The sequence below is a fragment of the Heloderma suspectum genome, chromosome 2, assembly GCF_057233095.1.
Source record: "Heloderma suspectum isolate Gila_16-S chromosome 2, 16-S_ref, whole genome shotgun sequence".
In the NCBI taxonomy this organism is placed as follows: domain Eukaryota; kingdom Metazoa; phylum Chordata; class Lepidosauria; order Squamata; family Helodermatidae; genus Heloderma; species Heloderma suspectum.
The window spans coordinates 254462767-254481179 of NC_139459.1; the positions used below are offsets into that span (position 1 = coordinate 254462767).

General features: G+C 43.0%; 1 protein-coding gene and 1 pseudogene across 4 annotated transcripts in view; both read left to right on the forward strand.

Moving 5' to 3' along the window:
• Positions 1-18413, forward strand: part of FGF1 (fibroblast growth factor 1) — a 100255-nt gene that overhangs the window by 40339 nt on the left and 41503 nt on the right. Inside the window, exon 1 of one of the 4 annotated variants that reach the window (XM_084838788.1) lies at positions 2406-2481. The exons of the other annotated variants lie outside the window; for them this stretch is intronic. The gene's annotated coding sequence lies outside the window, so the exon portion shown is untranslated. Of the gene's footprint in view, positions 1-2405; positions 2482-18413 lie in introns of those variants that run through there. 4 annotated transcript variants of the gene reach the window in all.
• LOC146354405 (uncharacterized) lies at positions 15626-16518 on the forward strand (annotated as a pseudogene).

The window sequence follows — 18413 nt, forward strand, 5'->3', positions numbered from 1 at the left end:
GCCATCCCCTTCTCCTTTTGCCTTCAGTCTTTCCCAGCATCAGGGTCTTTTCCAGGGAGTTTTCTCTTTGCATTAGGTGGCCAAAATATTTGAGCTTCAGCTTCAGTATCTGTCCTTCCAATGAGCACTCAGGGTTGACTTCCTTTAGGAAGTCAATTGACTGATTTGACCTCCTTGCAGTCCAGGGGACTCGTAAGAGTCTTCTCCAGCACCACAGTTCGAAAGCATCAATTCTTTGGCGCTCAGCCTTCCGTATAGTCCAGCTCTCACATCCATACGTTACTACTGGGAAAACCATAGCTTTGATTGTACGGACCTTTGTCGGCAAGGTGATGTCTCTGCTTCCTACTATGCTGTCTAGGTTTGCCATAGCTTTCCTCCCAAGGAGCAAGCGTCTTTTAATTTCATGGCTACAGTCACCGTCTGTGGTGATGTTGGAGCCCAAGAAAATAAAATCTGTCACTGCTTCCATTTCTTCCCCTTCCATATGCCAGGAAGTGATGGGGCCAGATGCCATGATCTTCGTTTTTTTAATGTTGAGTTTCAAACCAGCTTTTGCACTCTCCACTTTCACCCTCAACAAGAGGCTCTTTAGATCTTCTTCGCTTTCTGCCATTAGGGTGGTATCGTCTGCGTATCTGAGGTTGTTGATAATTCTCCCGGCAGTCATAATTCCAACCTGTGATTCATCCAACCCGGTGTTTCTCATGATGTAGTCTGCATATAAGTTAAATAAGCAGGGCGACAATATGCAGCCTTGTCATACTCCTTTCCCAATTTTGAACCAATCGGTTGTTCCATGTCTGGTTCTTACTATTGCTTCTTGGCCCTCGTACAGGTTTCTCAGGAGACAGGTAAGGTGGTCTGGTACCCCCATCTCTTTCCGAATTTGCCACAGTTTGTTGTGATCTACACAATCAAAGGCTTTAGCATAGTCAATGAAGCAGAAATAGACGTTTTTCTGGAATTCTCTTGCTTTCTCCATGTTCCAGAGAATGTTGGCGATTTGATCTCTAGTTCCTCTGCCTCTTCGAAACCCAGCTTGTACTTCCAGTAGTTCTTGGTTCACATACTGCTGAAGCATAGCTTGTAGGATTTTGAGCATAACCTTGCTGGCATGTGAAATGAGTGCAATTGTGCGGTAGTTTGAACACTCTTTGGCGTTGCCCTTCTTTGGAATTGGAATGTAAACTGACCTTTGCCAGTCTTGTGGCCAATGCTGAGTGTTCCAAATTTGTTGGCATATTGAGTGCAGTACTTTAACAGCATCATCTTTTAGGATTTTAAATAGCTCAGCTGGAATACTGTCATCTCCGCTAGCTTTGTTGTTAGTAATGCTTCCTAAGGCCCACTTGACTTCACTCTCTAGGATATCCGGCTCAAGTTCAGTGACCGCACTATCATGGCTATCAGGGACATTCAGATCTTTCCTGTATAGTTCTTCTGTGTATTCTTTCCACCTCTTCTTAGTCTCATCTGCTTCTGTTAGGTCCCTGCCTTTTTTGTCCTTTATCATGCCTGTCTTTGCACAAAACGTTCCCTTGAGATCTCCGATTTTCTTGAAGAGATCTCTAGTCTTTCCCATTCTGTTGTTTTCCTCGATTTTTTTGCATTGTTCATTTAAGAAGGCCTTCTTGTCTCTCCTTGCTATTCTCTGGAACTCTGCATTCAGTTGGATATATCTTCCCCTTTCTCCCTTGCTTTTCGCTTCCCTTCTTTCCTCAGCTACTTGTAAAGCCTCATCAGACAGCCACTTTGTTTTCTTGCATTTCTTTTTCTTTGGGATGGATTTCGTTGCTGCCTCCTGAAGACATAATGACTGGGTTCGGATGATCATGACACGGAAAGAAGCCATCGTGGCTTCTCCCCCTGCCCCCCCCCAACTGTCTTTTGCATAATCCCCCACAATTCAGAGTGGGTTGGCATATCATCTGAAATGGATGCGTGGCGTGAGGGGGGGGTATTTCTTCATACCCACCGTAGAAATCCATATGTGCAGTAGAGGTTGTAGGGTGGGTACAAAGCCACCCCCGCTGCACCATGCACCCGGTTCAGATGACACTCCCACCTGCGCTGTATCAAGGGGGATTATGCAAATGATGGTTGCACATGCAGCATGCACAGGGGTGGGGGGAGAGGCCACAATGGCTTCTTCTCCTGTCACAGTCATCCGAACCCAGCCAATTTTATCATGGTTTTCTTTAAAACTAATACAAGGGGGAGGCCTCTAGCCCTTTTGAAAACAAATCTTTCCCCAGATTTTTCCAGGATATTAGCATCAGTCTCACCCAATGCACACCCCATTTTCCCATTAGATTATTTCTAGTATATTGTATCTATTTCCAATAATAAGAAAATAGTTTAAACAACAATTCCTTTGTTTATCTTCTCATCTTACCTTACAGACTTTTACCCCGGCTCTGGAATGAGCTCCCTAGTGAGGTTCGCCTGGCACCTACATTGTATTCCTTTCGGCGCCAGGTGAAGACCTTTTTATTTTCCCAGGCATTTTAGCATTTTAGCTTTCTAAATTTTTATCTTTGTTGTTTTAAATCTGTATTTTAAACTCCTGCACTGCTGCTAGGTTTTATTGTGGTTGTATTGTTATATTGTGGTTTTAATGTTCTATATATTTTAAATTGTTTTATTGTGTGTTGTTTGGTTTTAATTTTTGTGAACCGCCCAGAGAGCTTCGTCTATTGGGCGGTATAGAAATAAATAAATAAATAAATAAATGTGTGTTTCTTAAGTTGGTTGTTATAAAATCCCTTGGCTTCAAATACTGGAAATATTGGACATTTTTATTATTCATTTTAAGCCTTAGACTCAAACTGCAGCCATCTTGTATCACCTCTCTGAATCTTGTTACACCATGAATAATCCAGTTTGCCCTGTTTTCACAGTGAAAGCTTTGACTTTATATATAAAGGAAGTCAGCATCACAGGACTTAAGGACTTTCTAAATTTATCCCAGATAACCATAAGAGGATGCTTATATAAGACTTGTAAAACTGATTTGCATGTTTTCTTATAATTTCCAAGTAAATGCTCAAGCTTGTTTCAAGATCATTACAAAGCTAACAAGGACCTAACAAGGACCCTTACAGAGGCATGACTCTTTTCTATGCTCATTCATTGGAAAGCAATTTTCAAATGAGCAGCATAATATTATCTGATCATATTGGGAACATTCTACCCACCTCTTTTTATAAGCCTTTGCATGATTACCATTGGTACTCTGTGCAATCTTCCCTTCTCATGTAAACTTCAGTTAATATTTTCTTCTTCTTAATGTTATCAGTGGTGTACAGGACCATTTTAAAAAATAAAGATCAATTTCGGAAGAAGAGTTATCTTTTAATATTTTGATCTTACTTATCTAGATACTTTTAATTCAAATCACTTTTTAAATCTGATGACACCTTATTTACATTTACAAGATGTAAATTGGCAAACCGCTCCTACTGTTGTTCCCCAGCATACTGCCTCTGAGCTGGGAATTATGCAAGTGGTTCTACATCAGCGTTCCCCAACCTTTCCCAATTCCCAGCTGGCTGAGAATTATGGGAATTGCAGTCCAACACATCTGGAGGGTGCCAGGTTGGGGAAGGATTAGTTGAGGAAGGATGCTCTACGTGGTTTATAAAAAACAAAGCAGAAAGAGGGCAAACCTGCCAGCTGCTACTTTGCAGCATACACTAGTCAAGTGTTTGTCCAATAACCAGTATTCTGTCTATAGATTTTGTATTAATTGCATTTTAATATAATTCCAAAAATTATTTCCAAATTTAAACTGTTGGAGAATTCAAAACAAATATTTCCATTTGCTCCAATTAAAAGGCTTTTTCAGCATCTTCAAGCATTCATAAGCTCTCCTTTTTGTCACTTTACATTAATTAATTATTTTCAGAATTTTTCTAGTTTTACCTGAGAGAAATCTGCCTGCAATAAATCCAGTTTGACCAAAGCGTATGTAGTTTTATGTTTAATCTGTTCAAGCTGTTAGCTAGAGTAGTTGTAAAGATCTTGCACTCCTGATCTAACAGTGAAATAAACCTGAAGATTCAGTAAATGTGGAGGGCCCTTTCCTTGGACATTGCTTAAATCCTTGCAGTGTTCCAAATATTTGGCATGTGATGTTGGTATAGACATTCATCAAAGAGAACAGAGCAGACAACACGCCTAAAGGCTTTATAGTATTCAGTTGAAAGCCCATCTGGTCCCAAGGAATTGTTTACTTTCAGACTCCTTATTTTCTTTCTTAATTCTTGCATAGTTACAGGACTTTCCCAAAAAAATCTATGTTCATCACTTATCCCTGGAACTGCTATTTTTCAAAGAGCTCATCAATATTTTAATCCTGTGGTTGTTCTGACCTATATTAGTTCTTACAGAATTTCATAAATTCTGCAATAAGTTCTTTGGAAGTAGTTGTATAATTCTGCTTTGAATACTGGGGGAATTAATCTTTTTTAAAAAAAAAATCCTGCTAACTTTGAGTATCCATCTTTAATGTATCAGCTTCATTGGAAAGGTTCCTCCTGTGCAAGCACCGGGTCATTACTGACCCCTAGAGGGATGCTTGTGTACACTGGCGTTTTCATGGCAGACTATAGTGGGGTGGTTTGCCATTGCCTTCCCCAGTCATGACTACCTTTCCCCCAGTATGCTGGGTACTCATTTTACTGACCTCGGAAGGATGGAGGGCTGAGTCGACCTGAGCTGGCTACCCGAGACCCGGTTTCTGCTGGATAGAACTCAGGCCATAGGGAGAGTTTCAGTTGCAATACTGCTGCCTACCACTCTGCACCACACGAGGCTCTATCAGCTTCATTACCTTTCTCAAAAAGGTAATGTTTAAGAAAGATTCAGTCATTTGTAGCTTCATGCTCAAGCACCAGGTCTAGTTGACCTCTATAGTGATTAGGACTGCAATCTGATGCCTACTTACCGGAGAGAAAGTCTCATTGGGTGAGTTCACACGTCACACTAAGCAAACCTGAGAATAAGCCACCATGGGTTGGTTGTTCACTTGCCTACCTGACAGAGGATTGTCCACTCCATGGTTTGCCATGGCTTGTTTCCCCCTTCAGTTCCCCTCAGTCCTTCCATCAGCTCCAGCATGTATCTCCAGGTCTTTTGCGGCAGAACTCCTTGTTTCCTCAGTCCCTACAGCAGCACCCTTTATGCAATTGTTCCAATGGGGTTGCCAGCTCCCAAGGAAACTCCTCCCATCCTTCTGCATCAAATCACCAAATTGAATTAATTTTCTGAGCGCTTATGAATGCTGTAATGCGTTTGTGACCTTTTTATTTGGGGGGTGGGCTGAGCACAAGATCGCTTGTCCACTATTTCGCCCAGCATACCAATATCCCCCTCTTGTCAATGTCCTTATCAATTTCATCCTCTAGTTCAGTGTTACCCTTGCTAGCAAACTTTTTTTTTAAAGGCTGCCTCAAGTACTCCCATAGTAATTACATCCATCCCAAAAGCTCCTTCTTGTGCAGCTATCAGCCGTTTTCACCTCCACCCATCCACCCTTCATGCTTGTCACTTTCCTCCATTGGTCTCCATTGTTAGCTCTCAGATATACAGGTGGTTACAGAGCAGTAACAAATTGCAAATTTCTTGGCAGAGCAGTGAGGCAGATTGCTAAAAATCTGCAAATTTCATGTCAGACCAGTAAAGCTGAGTGGAGAATTATATAAAATTTCAGTTGCACAAGACTGAAAATAAATAAATATATTTTAAAGTTGTGGATGTGTTTGGGACACTCTTCGGTGCCATTTTGTTTCGATGTATAGGAGCAGGGGTGGAGGACACTGACAAGGGATGAGAGAGGCTAGCAGTGGCACTAGCAAGATTGCAAGGAGCACAGGTTTTTTGCTGCTCTTGCCAAGCACTTCAGTAGCCCTTTCCAACAAGCCATGCTGAAGCCCCTGTTCCGGGTTTGGATGTCACAACAAGCCACCCTGAATACGATAAGATTGGTCCAACTCAACAACAAGCCATGAGTTCTCAGGGTGGCTTATTTGTGAAATATTTTTCACAATTATTTTTCACCAAATATTTTATTTGTGAAAAATAAGCTACCCTGCAGAAATCACACCAGGTTCGGACAGCATGACAACCTACCATGGGTGATCACCCATGGTGGGTTGTTGTGTCATGAGAACCAGATCACTGAGTGCAGTGGGCCTAACTTCTGAGTAAACATACATAGGATTGCCCCCATTTGCTTTAAGTCTCTGGGCTTGAACTTTTTCTTTCTGCTTTTGTTATCTAGATTATGAATACATTTATCATTTAATATCTTACCCATCTCCTTTTTAATTAAGTACATTAGTATCTTTGTTAAATCTTTAAAAAGATTGTATTGGTCTTTTTCTCTTCCTCTAATGTTTTTAAGATTCTTGCAATAGAACTTCCAGCATATCATTTCCAGAAGTTTGCTTTCAGCTTGATTTCATTCCAAAACAAAGTTACTTCAGGGCAGATGTAAACTCTATAAAACACAACCTTAGATATCTATAAGGCTTAACACGTTCAGTCTTTTGTTTGTTGACCTGCCATACATATTCCTGCACAAACCATCTGGAACAATGGATGGATAAATGTTCGCACTTAAAGAATTCCCTCAGACTCTCAAATAGCCTTTGTAGCCCTACCTAGTTTTTTTTGACAATGACCCAGTTCGCATGTAACAGTGGCAAATTTGCTGGGTTCTGTGCCACCACCATTCGGAATATGCAGCCTTCAATCGGCCCAATCAGAGGTTGCTCTGCGATGTGCAAACTTGGACACTGTGGGTTAATCGTGAGTTAAGCAACCCGAAGTTAACCTACAATTAGTTGTTAGTTTAACTTTGGTTTGTCATCTCTTTTGCATACAAAAAAGCAGACACTTTGCAGTCCATGATATTTTGAAAAAGTTGTAATCAGAGCTGCTTTCACCCCATAAATATGGAAGTGAAATAGAAAGGGAAAGATTGCACTGTGTCTGAAGGCCTAACTCCACCTTACATTAACAAAATGATTAGCAATTACATTGTGCTGTGTTTTTTCCCCAAATTAAATACCAGGATGGGGGTGAGGGATTGTGATTGGCACTGCAGTGCATGGGGAAGAGAGATTTAAGCCTACTCTGCCCAGCTGCAATCTCAGTAAAAGTCACATGCGCGCATACTCACACACAACAATTAGCATTAGGGGGAAAAACTTCCATTGGCTCCAAGGAAAGTATATTGTTCTGCTTTGAGAAATTCAGAAGAAAATACAAATTTATTGCACAATTAAATCCATGCTATATGCAATTATTTACTGATTGGAAAATTTGGGCCAGAGCCACAAGCAATATCTGAGGTGCTGCAACTTTCACTCTAAGTGAAACAGATTTGTACATAAACTCCTAAAGAAAAGTCGAGCTTGTCTCTGGATGGGTTAAGGGAAACTTTAATAAAAGATCCAGGAGTTAATATGCAGCCAGGCTTATGGAAATGTGCGTTGGGGGCAATTCAGGTTTATGTCATTAGATAAGATTGGTCCAGCAAAATATTGTCTTTAGAGCATGCCAGATTCCAGCATGCCTGAAATGTTGGAAAAATTCTAATTTAGATGAATGTTGGAACTGCAATAAAGAGAAAGCTACATTAACACAAATGTTATAGGATTGCCCTGTAGTAGTATTTGGCAAGAAGTATGTAAGTATTGTGATTTCATTTGAATATAGTTTGTTTGCATTTTTGCCTGTAATCATGACAGTCTTTCTGGCAGTTTTGGGATTAAGCAGAGAACAGTAATTGTAGTTAGATCATACTTTTTCGTAATTGCAAAAAGACTCATTTTATACCATTGGAAGACAAGGTATCATCCAGTATGAATAACTGGATTATGAAGATAAATACATTGGCAATGTAAGAAAAGCGGTTTCTCTTAGAGAAAACTGGAGTTTTGTTTTTCATGTGAATCCTTTCTTGTTCATATAAATTTCTAAAGTGTCTTGAGATGATGATATTGATAATAACTCTTCAACCGAGCTGAACTCTATTGAAATAGGTGACTGGTTGTCAGCATATTATGCGCACTTCCTTGGATGGCTAAAATTATTTAGTGTATTGACAGTTTTCAATAAATTTGTTTTTTACCCCCTGGAATTTCAACAATGTAAGAGAAGTACATTGTTGTTGTTCAGTCGTTAAGTCGTGTCCGACTCTTCATGATCCCACGGACCACATTTTTACAAGTATTCCAGTAAAAATTCTACATAATATAATATGTAATTCACATTAAGTGTAGTTTCATTTTTCCCCTCAAACTTTTCACAGGGTACTTTTTAAATGCTTTGTTGTTGACTAAGTAAAATAAACATGTTAAATTAGATCTCTCTAGAGCATTAGAAATGTTTCCAAGGTAAACTGAAACATTTCCTATGCAAATTAACTTAATTTTCATTGGAATTTTTTTCCAATACAAACTGAAAATTTCATGTGCAAATGACCCTATGCAAATTAACCTGATTTGCATTGGCAAATTTTCTGGAGAATTTGCCCATTCAAAATTTTCCAGAAAGCTCATACCTTTGGTTATATCCAGGGCTACTTTGCGCTAGTGTAAAACACTTCCACTTGAACAAGGTGGGGCATTCTATTTTGCCAGTCTCTGCTACCCACTGTAGCCCTTTATGCTCCCCCCAAAGCTACTTTTGATAGCTGAAGGACTTTCTGGAACAGTATGGGATACAGCATAGAGGACTGCAGTAGGGAGGGGGGAATCAGCAAAAACTGGGCGCATGCTTTGTGCACACAGAAGTGCTTTTGGCTAGAGCAAAGCCACCATTGGATATAACCCAAGGAGTATTCAGTATCTTATGCTTTAGCATTATCTAAATCTCACACTGCCTCTATTGAATCTCATATTGTGAGTTCTTACCATTATAGGTAACTAATTTTGCTTGACAAAGCTCTTGCCCACTGTAACAATTTGTAAGATGTGAGTTTTGTTATTAATTTATTATTGTATCTTTGCATTTCTGTTATGGTCAATGGCCAGTACAAAAGTCAAATTGAATTAATATTTTGTGGTAGATTTGCTTATATGTATTCAACCAACATTGTCATGCAGGGGGTAATTTTTTTAATCCACTTCAGCTGTCTAAAATAACAACTTTTTTCATTCATCCCAGGGTTTATGAGGACAAAGTTGGCCAAGAGGTTGTGCAATGTCACATGTGATTCCTGTGAAAATTCTATGGGGGATGGGATCTGTCTAGCCTGTGCAGCAAAGATTCTTCAGGAAGATATATTTGATTAATATACCAAGTTTGATGGGTCTTTCAACACAATGACACAGGGCTATATCCAACATCACCCAAGCAGACTTCTGCTTATACAACGGGACTTCCCCTCCCTTTCTTCCCGCCCCCTCAACCCTCCAGAGCAGATTTGGGGGCACACAAGTCTGCAGGGGGGGTAATCCACTCTGTCAATGATGTCCATTACATTGATGAACCCCATTGGATACCACCCACAGTCCTATGCAAATGCATTTGTGTTTCAGCCCAATGGGATTTAACTGCTTCATCTGGGCTGTGTAGGAGATTGTCTCCTGGGTGACTTGCAAACTTCCATATGCATATAACTCCCACCTGCAATATGCATCTGGTAGCTGGAATATATTTGCACTGAGTTTATGCATGGTCACCATTTTTGAACAAAGGAATAACAATACTTACATTTCAGCCTTGAGCAGAACACCCAGAATGGTTTAAGTTAACAAATAATGAGAGTAGGAGTGTGCTGCTCCATATTATTATTTTTTAAAATCAGCTGGTAGACAATTGTCACATTGAGCCAGGGCCAGACCAAGACATTTTGCTGCCTGAGGTAAAGAACAACATGCGCCCCCTCTCATTCCATGTACAAAAACTGACTGGACTGATACCTGAATCTTTCATAAGAACAAAGAAGAGCCATGCTGGATCAGCCCAAGGGTCCATCTAGTTCACACAGTGGCCAACCAGCTGTTGACCAGGAAACCCACAGGCATGACACGAGTGCAAGACCATCCTCCTGCCCATGTTCCCCAGCAACCGGTGTCTCATCATCAGTTTCTTCAACACTGGCGATGTGACACCATCCTCCCACACATCTGAAGGCACCAGGCTAGCTTGCAGGGGGTGGGGGCACAGGGCAGGCCACATGACACACAGTTCTCTCTTCTAACATTGTGCTCCTGCCTCCCAGCATCTGCTGCATGAGCATCTGCTCCCACCTTACTCTGTCTCATTAGGGTTTTTGAATCAGGGTGTTTTCCAGACAAGGCTTTTATTTCTATCATCTTGCCTCATTCATGGAATTTTGCAGGGGATCCAGATGACATAATCTTCCACTCATAGCCGTCCCATGTTTTCCCACTGCTTCTTCCATCTTTTTTCTTACCATAGAAAATTGGCTAAGCATGAAACAACAGAACAGATACACAATGCACTAGGACCCCTCTGTTTGGAAGTGCCAGGAGGAAATGCTGACTTGCCTGCTTGCTTGCTTGCTTGCTTGCTTTCTTTCTTTCTTTCTTTCTTTCTTTCTTTCTTTCTTTCTTTCATCTGTTTCTTCTTAGCCTTTTGTAAAAGTAATCAATTAGGTTGGGTGAAATAGGATTACTTTATATTGTTTACGTTTGTAAAAACTAAAAGTAATAAAATTTGCAAATCGAAAAAGGAGGAAATAGTCCAAAATTTTGGCCTTCATAAGGGGAGGCCATTCTTGCTCATTCTCAAACCAATTTGGTTTCGTTCTAATCTGCCAGTACTGATTACCACAACAAATCTGTTTAATAAATCTCTTTCACAGTGTTATTACAATCAATATTGTTTTCAGATGTCCGATAAGCTTCATTTATTACCTTCCAAACTTTAAACAATGTTTTTACTTTGCTTCCAGTTCCTGCCACAGATGTTTTCAGATGTTGCACCTTTTTTCATTTTTAGCACATCTTTATAATCTCACCCCACCCCACCCTGCCCCTACACACACACACACACACACACACACACACCATGGACTTCATATTTATGACTGATGGTATACCTTTGGTACCTATCAAGGGTTTACTCAAATATTTAAGTCCTGTTATTATTGTCTAACCACCCTGTGCGATGCTTAGGTGTGGTGCTCTAAACCACACTTCCCAAACCTGTTGCCCTCCAATGTGTTGGCCAGTGGCTAGGTATGATGGGAATTGTAATCCAATAAATCTGAAGGGCAACAGGGGTTAATCTACACAATCATTTTATCACAGTTAACAACCAGCTCATGCATGGGACACATAATGCACACCTCAACCTATTGTGCTGATGCTATTTCTCCCTCAATATTCCATTGTTTCTTCTTCATGGTCTCTGTGCATCACACATATGAGCTCTGTGCCTGTGTGGAGCCTCAATTTGGAAACTTCTATAGCTGAGGAATTTTTGGCGGGAATCCTTCCCCCACCATCCCACTGTGCATATTCCAGCGGGTTCCCGCTCAAACCCTCAGTTCTTTGTCGACCGCCGGTGTGGTACTACTCGACTGAAGGGGCTTCTTGGTCTTCAGACTGTGCTGAGAGATTTATCTATTAATTCCCCCCCCCCTACTTTCTCTTCTTTCTCTCCCTAGTATTCTGTCCTTACAGTTATCAGTTTGGTTTATTTATTTTATTTGTCTCGGTTTTGGCGATCGCTTGATCGTGCGTTGTCTTAGGGCGTATGGCCATTAAGGCCCCTTTTCAGAAATGTGTTCACTGTGGAGGTAAACTCCCTCCCACACACAGTCACTCGCTGTGCCTGCTTTGTCTCAGTGAAAGACTTATTGTAGAGGCCTGTCACCACTGTATGGAAAAAGGCATTAAAGGCAGCAGACACCCCTAGGAAACCTATGGTGTCAGGGACAGGTGGTAGTAAGAGCACAGACAAGCCTCCTTGGGAGGAGATTGTTGAGAAGTCAGCAACTTCATCCTGTCAGTCAGCTCTGGCTCTAGCCATGGGCCGCTCTGACCCGCCAACTCTGGGCCAATCTTTGGCAGTCTCTTTAGCAAAGAACATATCAAAAAAGGTGAGATCTTCCCCTTCTCCAGAAGTGAAAAAGAAAAAGAGGAAGGAGTCTAAAATAGCCGCCTGTCCGGTTAAGTTGCCAGTTTGTTTGCTGTCTCTTCCTCCGATGTTGGATTCACCAATTCTGATGGTTTCAGCACCTTCAGTATCGACCTCAGTACCAGTGTACCAATGGCTTCTATTTCAGAAGGCGAGATAAGAGATTAGACGCTGACCAGAGATCGAGGTGATGCTGAAAGGGCCCCAGTCCGGGAGCGGAACCGTGGGTTATCCCCACAATCTGTCTGCTCAGCTTATTCTCAAGAAGGTGAATGAGCACCCGCCCCTAGACAAATGTATTTTAGGGAGAGATCAAGATCTCCCCACTCCGACTGGGATCGAGGATCAGACTGGTCTTTTCCACCGAGACATCACCATAACTGGGATGACTGGAACTACTACCATCACCATCCCTATCATTATGGTCATTATCCCTATCAGGGAGTGACGCGACATTGCCAGGATTATTCTCCTCCAGGTCGATTGTCGGGTGCACAAGTTTTTATGCCACCGCCACCACCTCTGCCAGTGGTGAGGGTGATTCATCCGGTTTTGCCACTGTCTGCTCCTCAGCTACCACCACTCTCTGTTCAACCATCAGTTCCCCAGGCATCTGATGGGGATAAAGCTGATGAGCATGGAGTAGGTCCGTCGCTTCCTCAAGCAGAATTTCCTAGAGATGGGGAGAGACAGGTTCGTAGGGACTCCTCTTGTTCCCCAAGGGAGGACTATCAATCAGATTCTGCCTCGGTCTCATCTGTACCATTGTCACTTTCATCACCTGATGGTGCATTGGGCTCGCAGGACCCATCCTTTCTTTCAGAGGACATGGGACATTTTTCCGAACAAGTTTCCAGAATGGCCCAGTCACTAGGTCTTGAGACTCAACTCAACAACCAGTAGAGGGAGTCAAAGATCCAGTATTTGATGTTATTCATACCGACTTTAGCGCTCCGGTGGCAATTCCCTTTTTGCCAACTTTACTTCAAATAGTGTAGCTTTCTTGGAAAGCACCCTTCTCTATGACTCCGACTTCAAAGAGACTAGAGATCATGTACAGGATTCAGGAAAAGAATGCGAGATTTTTATTTACTCATCCTCCACCTAACTTGGTCATTGTGGAATCCTCGCAGGGAAGATCTAATCGAGTCCATTCTTCTCCGGTAGACAAGGAGGGCAGGAGACTGGATTTAATGGGAAGGCGTATATATTTCTTTGGCCTCCCTTGGTTTAAGGGTTACAAACTACTAAGTGGCCATGGCAAGGTACCAACTCTTTTTGTGGGACAACATCGGTTCCTTGTGTGACTATCTCCCAGACGATCAGAAGGAGTTGGTGCGTGTTTTTCAATTGGAGACAACTAAGCTTGAGAGGCAACAAATTAACACCACTTGGCACCAAGCCAATTGTGACACCAAAATAATGGTGGGAGCTTTAGCACTCCAACAGCATGTGTGGTTGAGGTCGGCAGGCCTCACACAAGAGGCATGCTCCCGCATTGAAGACCTTCCATTTCACGGAGAGGGTTTATTTAACTCCAGGACTGATGAGGCTATGGATACTATTCAGAAGGCAAAGACTACAGTGCGGAAAATGGGACTATCACAGGCACAGACGGTTTTTCAACAACACCATTGGTACTGGAAATCATCTTTCAACCAGCCTCGATCTCAATTGGATCGACAGACAGCCACCCTGTCAACAGAAACGTCAATTTGGCTTGACGTCTCATTTTCCATCGTCTCACAGGAGAACGGACTATACAAAGAAACACCATCTTTGACTGCCTGATTCTGGTACCTCATTCCCCGGACCACTCTCCTCTCTTTGGCTCCTGCCTTGCAGCCTTTTTTCCAGCTTGGCAGTGAATAACAACAGATTCCTGGGTCCTCGCTATTATTTGTCAAGGCTACAAAATCGAGTTCGACGTTCTTCCACACTTTTCAGGCATCGCAGCGATGACTTCATCGCCTTTGCTCCTAGAGGAAGCAGACAGTCTTCTTTCAAAGGGCACGATCACACCCGTTCTTCTGATGGAGACGCACGGCAGTTTTTACTCCCATTATTTCACAGTGCCCAAAAAGGAAGGTGGGCTTTGACCAATTCTGGATCTCAGAGGGATCAATGTGTTCATTCCACCCAGAAAGTTCAGAACGACTACATTGACTGAAATCCTGCCCTTGCTCTGGAGAGGAGATTGGTTTGCAACCATCAATCTCAGGGATGCATATTTCCACATTGCGACAGAGGGGTTCAGCCAGCATTTTCTCCACTTCATATGGTCTTGCTTACCAGTTCAGGGTGCTGCCTTTCAGGCTCACTTCAGCTCCATGGGTCTTCACGAAATGCATAGCCGTGGTGTGTGCCCATCTCAGGCTCCAAGGAGTACAAGTCTATCCTTACCTCAATGATTGGCTTCTAGTCACTCAATCAATCAATCTACAGAAGACTGTCCTGCTTACGCTGGAGTTGATGGAAAGCCTCGGTTTGTGTGTGAATGTGAAGATATCGGTTTTGGTGCCATCCCAAATTGTCCAGTTCATCAGAGCCTCCATAGATTCCCAGGAAGGTTGGACGTTTCTTCCTCGAGACCAAGCACAAGTGTTACAGCAGCTCACGTGAGAAGTTCTAGCCTACCATACCATTTGAGCTTACACAGTACAGAAACTACTTGGGCTGATGGCTGCTACCACTGCACTGGTCCCGTATGCCTGCCTTCACATGAGGATGTTGCAGAATTGTTTCATCAGGGCATTCAACCTACGCCAATACTCCCACAGAGTCACGGCTCCCGTCTGTGGCCAGGGCTTCGCTACGCTGGTGGACGGTGTCATTGAACCTCTTACAGGGACTGCCCTTCCAGCTCCCCACCCCAACATTGATGGTCACGATGGATGTCTCCATGTTGGGCTGGGGCACTCATTGCAAACACCTCAAAGTACAGGGACTCTGGTCAGAGGTAGACATGAAAAATCACATCAGTGGTCTAGAGCTGCTTGCAGTCGACAAAGCTCTGGAGGCTTTTGAAGTCATCTTTCACAGTCATCACATCCAAATTGCTTCTGACAACATGACAGTGGTATTCCACCTCAACAAACAAGGGGGGACTCATTCAATGCCATTAATTCAGCTGACGATACAAATCTTCGAGTGGTGCATTGCATGGGACACCACCTTTACGGCAATTCATATTGTGGGACAACATCTTGGCCAACCATCTGAGCCACTCCTTTCCGCTCCACAAATGGGAACTCAATCTGAGCATCCGCAACAGCCTGTTTCACCAGTGGGGTCATCCTTCCTTGGACTCTTTGCATTGGAGGAGAATGTTGCATGCCGCAGTTTCTGCAGCTGAGCGGGCAGAGGTACGAGGTCTCTGGGAGATGCCTTTGCCAGGAATTGGAGGGGACGTTTACATGTTTCCACTATTTCCTCTACCCACCTGAGTGATTGTGAAGATAGAGAAGGATGAGGTGAAAGGCATTCTGATTGTACCTTGATGGCCCAGGCAGCCTTGATTTGCCAGGCTCCTGCATTGGTCCAGAGAAGACTATCTTCGACTTTCATTGATACCGGCGCTACTGTCCAGAAACAGAGGCGAAGTGAGACATCCCGATTTACTTACTTTACGTCTCATGGCATGGAGGATCCAGCAGTAGACAGGATAGACTTACCTACTTTGCTCCAAGCCGTTCTTGAGGCAGCTAAGAAACCTGCTACTAGAAAATCTTATGCGAGTAAGTGGACACATTTTACTGTTTTTGCTCAGGACAATGGCTTCAATCCCATCCATTGCAAGTATGGGATGTTCTGAAGTTTCTATTCTCGCTTTATGAGCAAGGACTTAGAAGTTTGTCTTTGAGAGTATACATAGCAGCTATTTTGGCTTCCCGTCTTGCTAACAATGTTTCTTCGGTTTCCTCGCATCCTATGATCTGTCAGTTTTTGAGGGGAGTTAGAAACCTTGCTCCTTCTGTGAGACCTCCGGTACCGACATGGAGCATGTCTGTAGTGCTGCATGTGCTTACAAAGAAACCATTTGAGCCACTAGCTACAACAGATTTTTGTCTTCTCTCACTAAAAGTGGCATTTTTAGTGGCCATCACGTCGGCACAACGCTCTGGAGAGTTATGTGCCCTTTGGGTGGATGACCCATACTTACAATTTCATAGGGACAAAGTTGTCCTTCGTCCTGACATTGCTTTCCTGCCTAAGGTGATTTCAAGTTTCCATTTGGGTCAGAATATTGTTCTTCCTGCCTTTTTTGCTTCACCCTCAACAGTGCTTGAAAAGACTCTGCATACCTTAGATGTTCACAGGGCTTTGGCATTCTACAAAGCTAGGACAGAGGCGTTCATTGATCCCAGTGTTTGGCTATTATGGGGGATCTAAGAAAGGACTTAGTCTCTTCTCCCAGCACCTAGCGTCTTGGGTAGTCCAAGCTATTAAACTTTCTTATGAACTACAGGGCTTTGGAGTTGTCTGGTTCAGTGAAGGCTCACTCAACCAGACATCGGTTGAAAGAGGGGTTTCGATACCAGATGTCTGTCGGGCTGCAACTTGGTCAACCCTTCATCAGTCGTTACCGTCTTGACATTCAAGCCAAAAGAGCCTGCTCATTTGACCAGACAGTGTTGTCCAAGGTTCTTTGTTGACAACACCGACCCAGCTCTGGGTACATAAGCTTATTATTTGCCCATATGTGGGATGCACGAAGAGGTCAGGTTGCTTATCTGTAACTGGAGTTCTTCGAGTGGCCATCTGTGCATTCATACAGTCCACCCACCATCCGCGCTTCAGTGTCAATGCCATCTTGCTGTTGGTACCAGGGTTCTTTAGTTTTGAGGGAGCCACAATTGGCAGTCTCCTGGGAACTGAGGGTCTCAGTGGGGACCCGCTAGAATATGCGCAGTGGGGTGATGGGTGAAGGGTTCCCACCAAAAATTCCTCAGCTGTACAAGTTCTATGCAGGCGCAGAGCCCATATGTGTGAATGCACAGATGACCACTGGAAGAACTCCAGTTACAAATAAGCAACCTGACTTTCTTAAACCACTTTTGTGACAGTTTTTCCAGTGCTTGCAGTCTCCATGAGCTACAAAGACATGTGTGTTCCAACCTAGCAGTATTATAACTCTTACTGGTAGAACTGACGTTAAAGCTTTCCCATCTTCTTCCACCCACCCCCATGTCTTTCTCCTCCTCTTCATTTCATTCCCTGCTTTTTTCTCACACTGTTTGTATGAGATTTGCAGGCAGGAAAAAACAAACATACATCAAAAGCAATCAGCCTTGAAGCTCCTCATCAAGCAGCAATTTCCCACCACACTGTAGATCAGAACCACTCTCACTGTCTATTACAGTGTGGCTATCTGGAGGTTGGGTAGCCCTCAGAAAAGACCAGGGTGAGGGCCATTTTGCTGGGGGTTGTCTCCACGACAACAGAAGGAGAAGCGAATGGTGGCTTACCCGGATTTTTCAAGGAACCAGCTTTGGTCTGTGGAGGGTTCCACAAACGAGTGCACAGCACCATTTTAAGTTGCTTCACAGGAACATACTTCAGGGTGGGGTAGGGTGGGGTGGGGTGGGGTGTTGAAGTGAACATCATCAGACTGGCAGGGGCTGCTCAAACAATAAGAGAGGCTCCCCCCTATCCAGGCTTTACCGCCCTGACTCCTTCCCCTGAAGCTCCTGTAATGTGATGGAGTGACGCTTTGCATTAATTACTTCCTTACTGAAACAAAGCAAGCAGTAAAGAAATGCAGCATCGATATTTAGGGAACAAGCCTCATTGACCACAGTGGGAGTTACTTCTGAGGAAACACCTGCTTCCCCAACCTATGCCTGATTCTGCCTATTTTTTAATATTTCTTTCCCTTTAAAACCGCATTAGCAAGCACTACCACCTATCTCACTATCCCTCATTTGCCAGCAATTCCTATACCCCCTAACTCACTATGTCCCTATTACACTATTGTGCAGTAGTGAGAAGTGAGTTAGGAGTATTGTGGTCAGCAGCTTAGCTGGACTTTCAAGGACCACACTAACATGGTCTGCACTCGCAAAAACTTTATTCAGGATGGAGTATCGAATCACTGCGATGGTTCACCTCAAACATTTGAGTGTCACAGAATGGAATTTCCAACCCTCTGATATAAAAGGTGATAAACAATGTACACTAAAGCACATTCCTCCGTGCCCTCCCCTCCTGTATTTGCTATTCATCATTGCAGTTTCTCATATAAAGCAATAATGTGTTACACTTCTCTACTTGAAGCCTAGATGTAA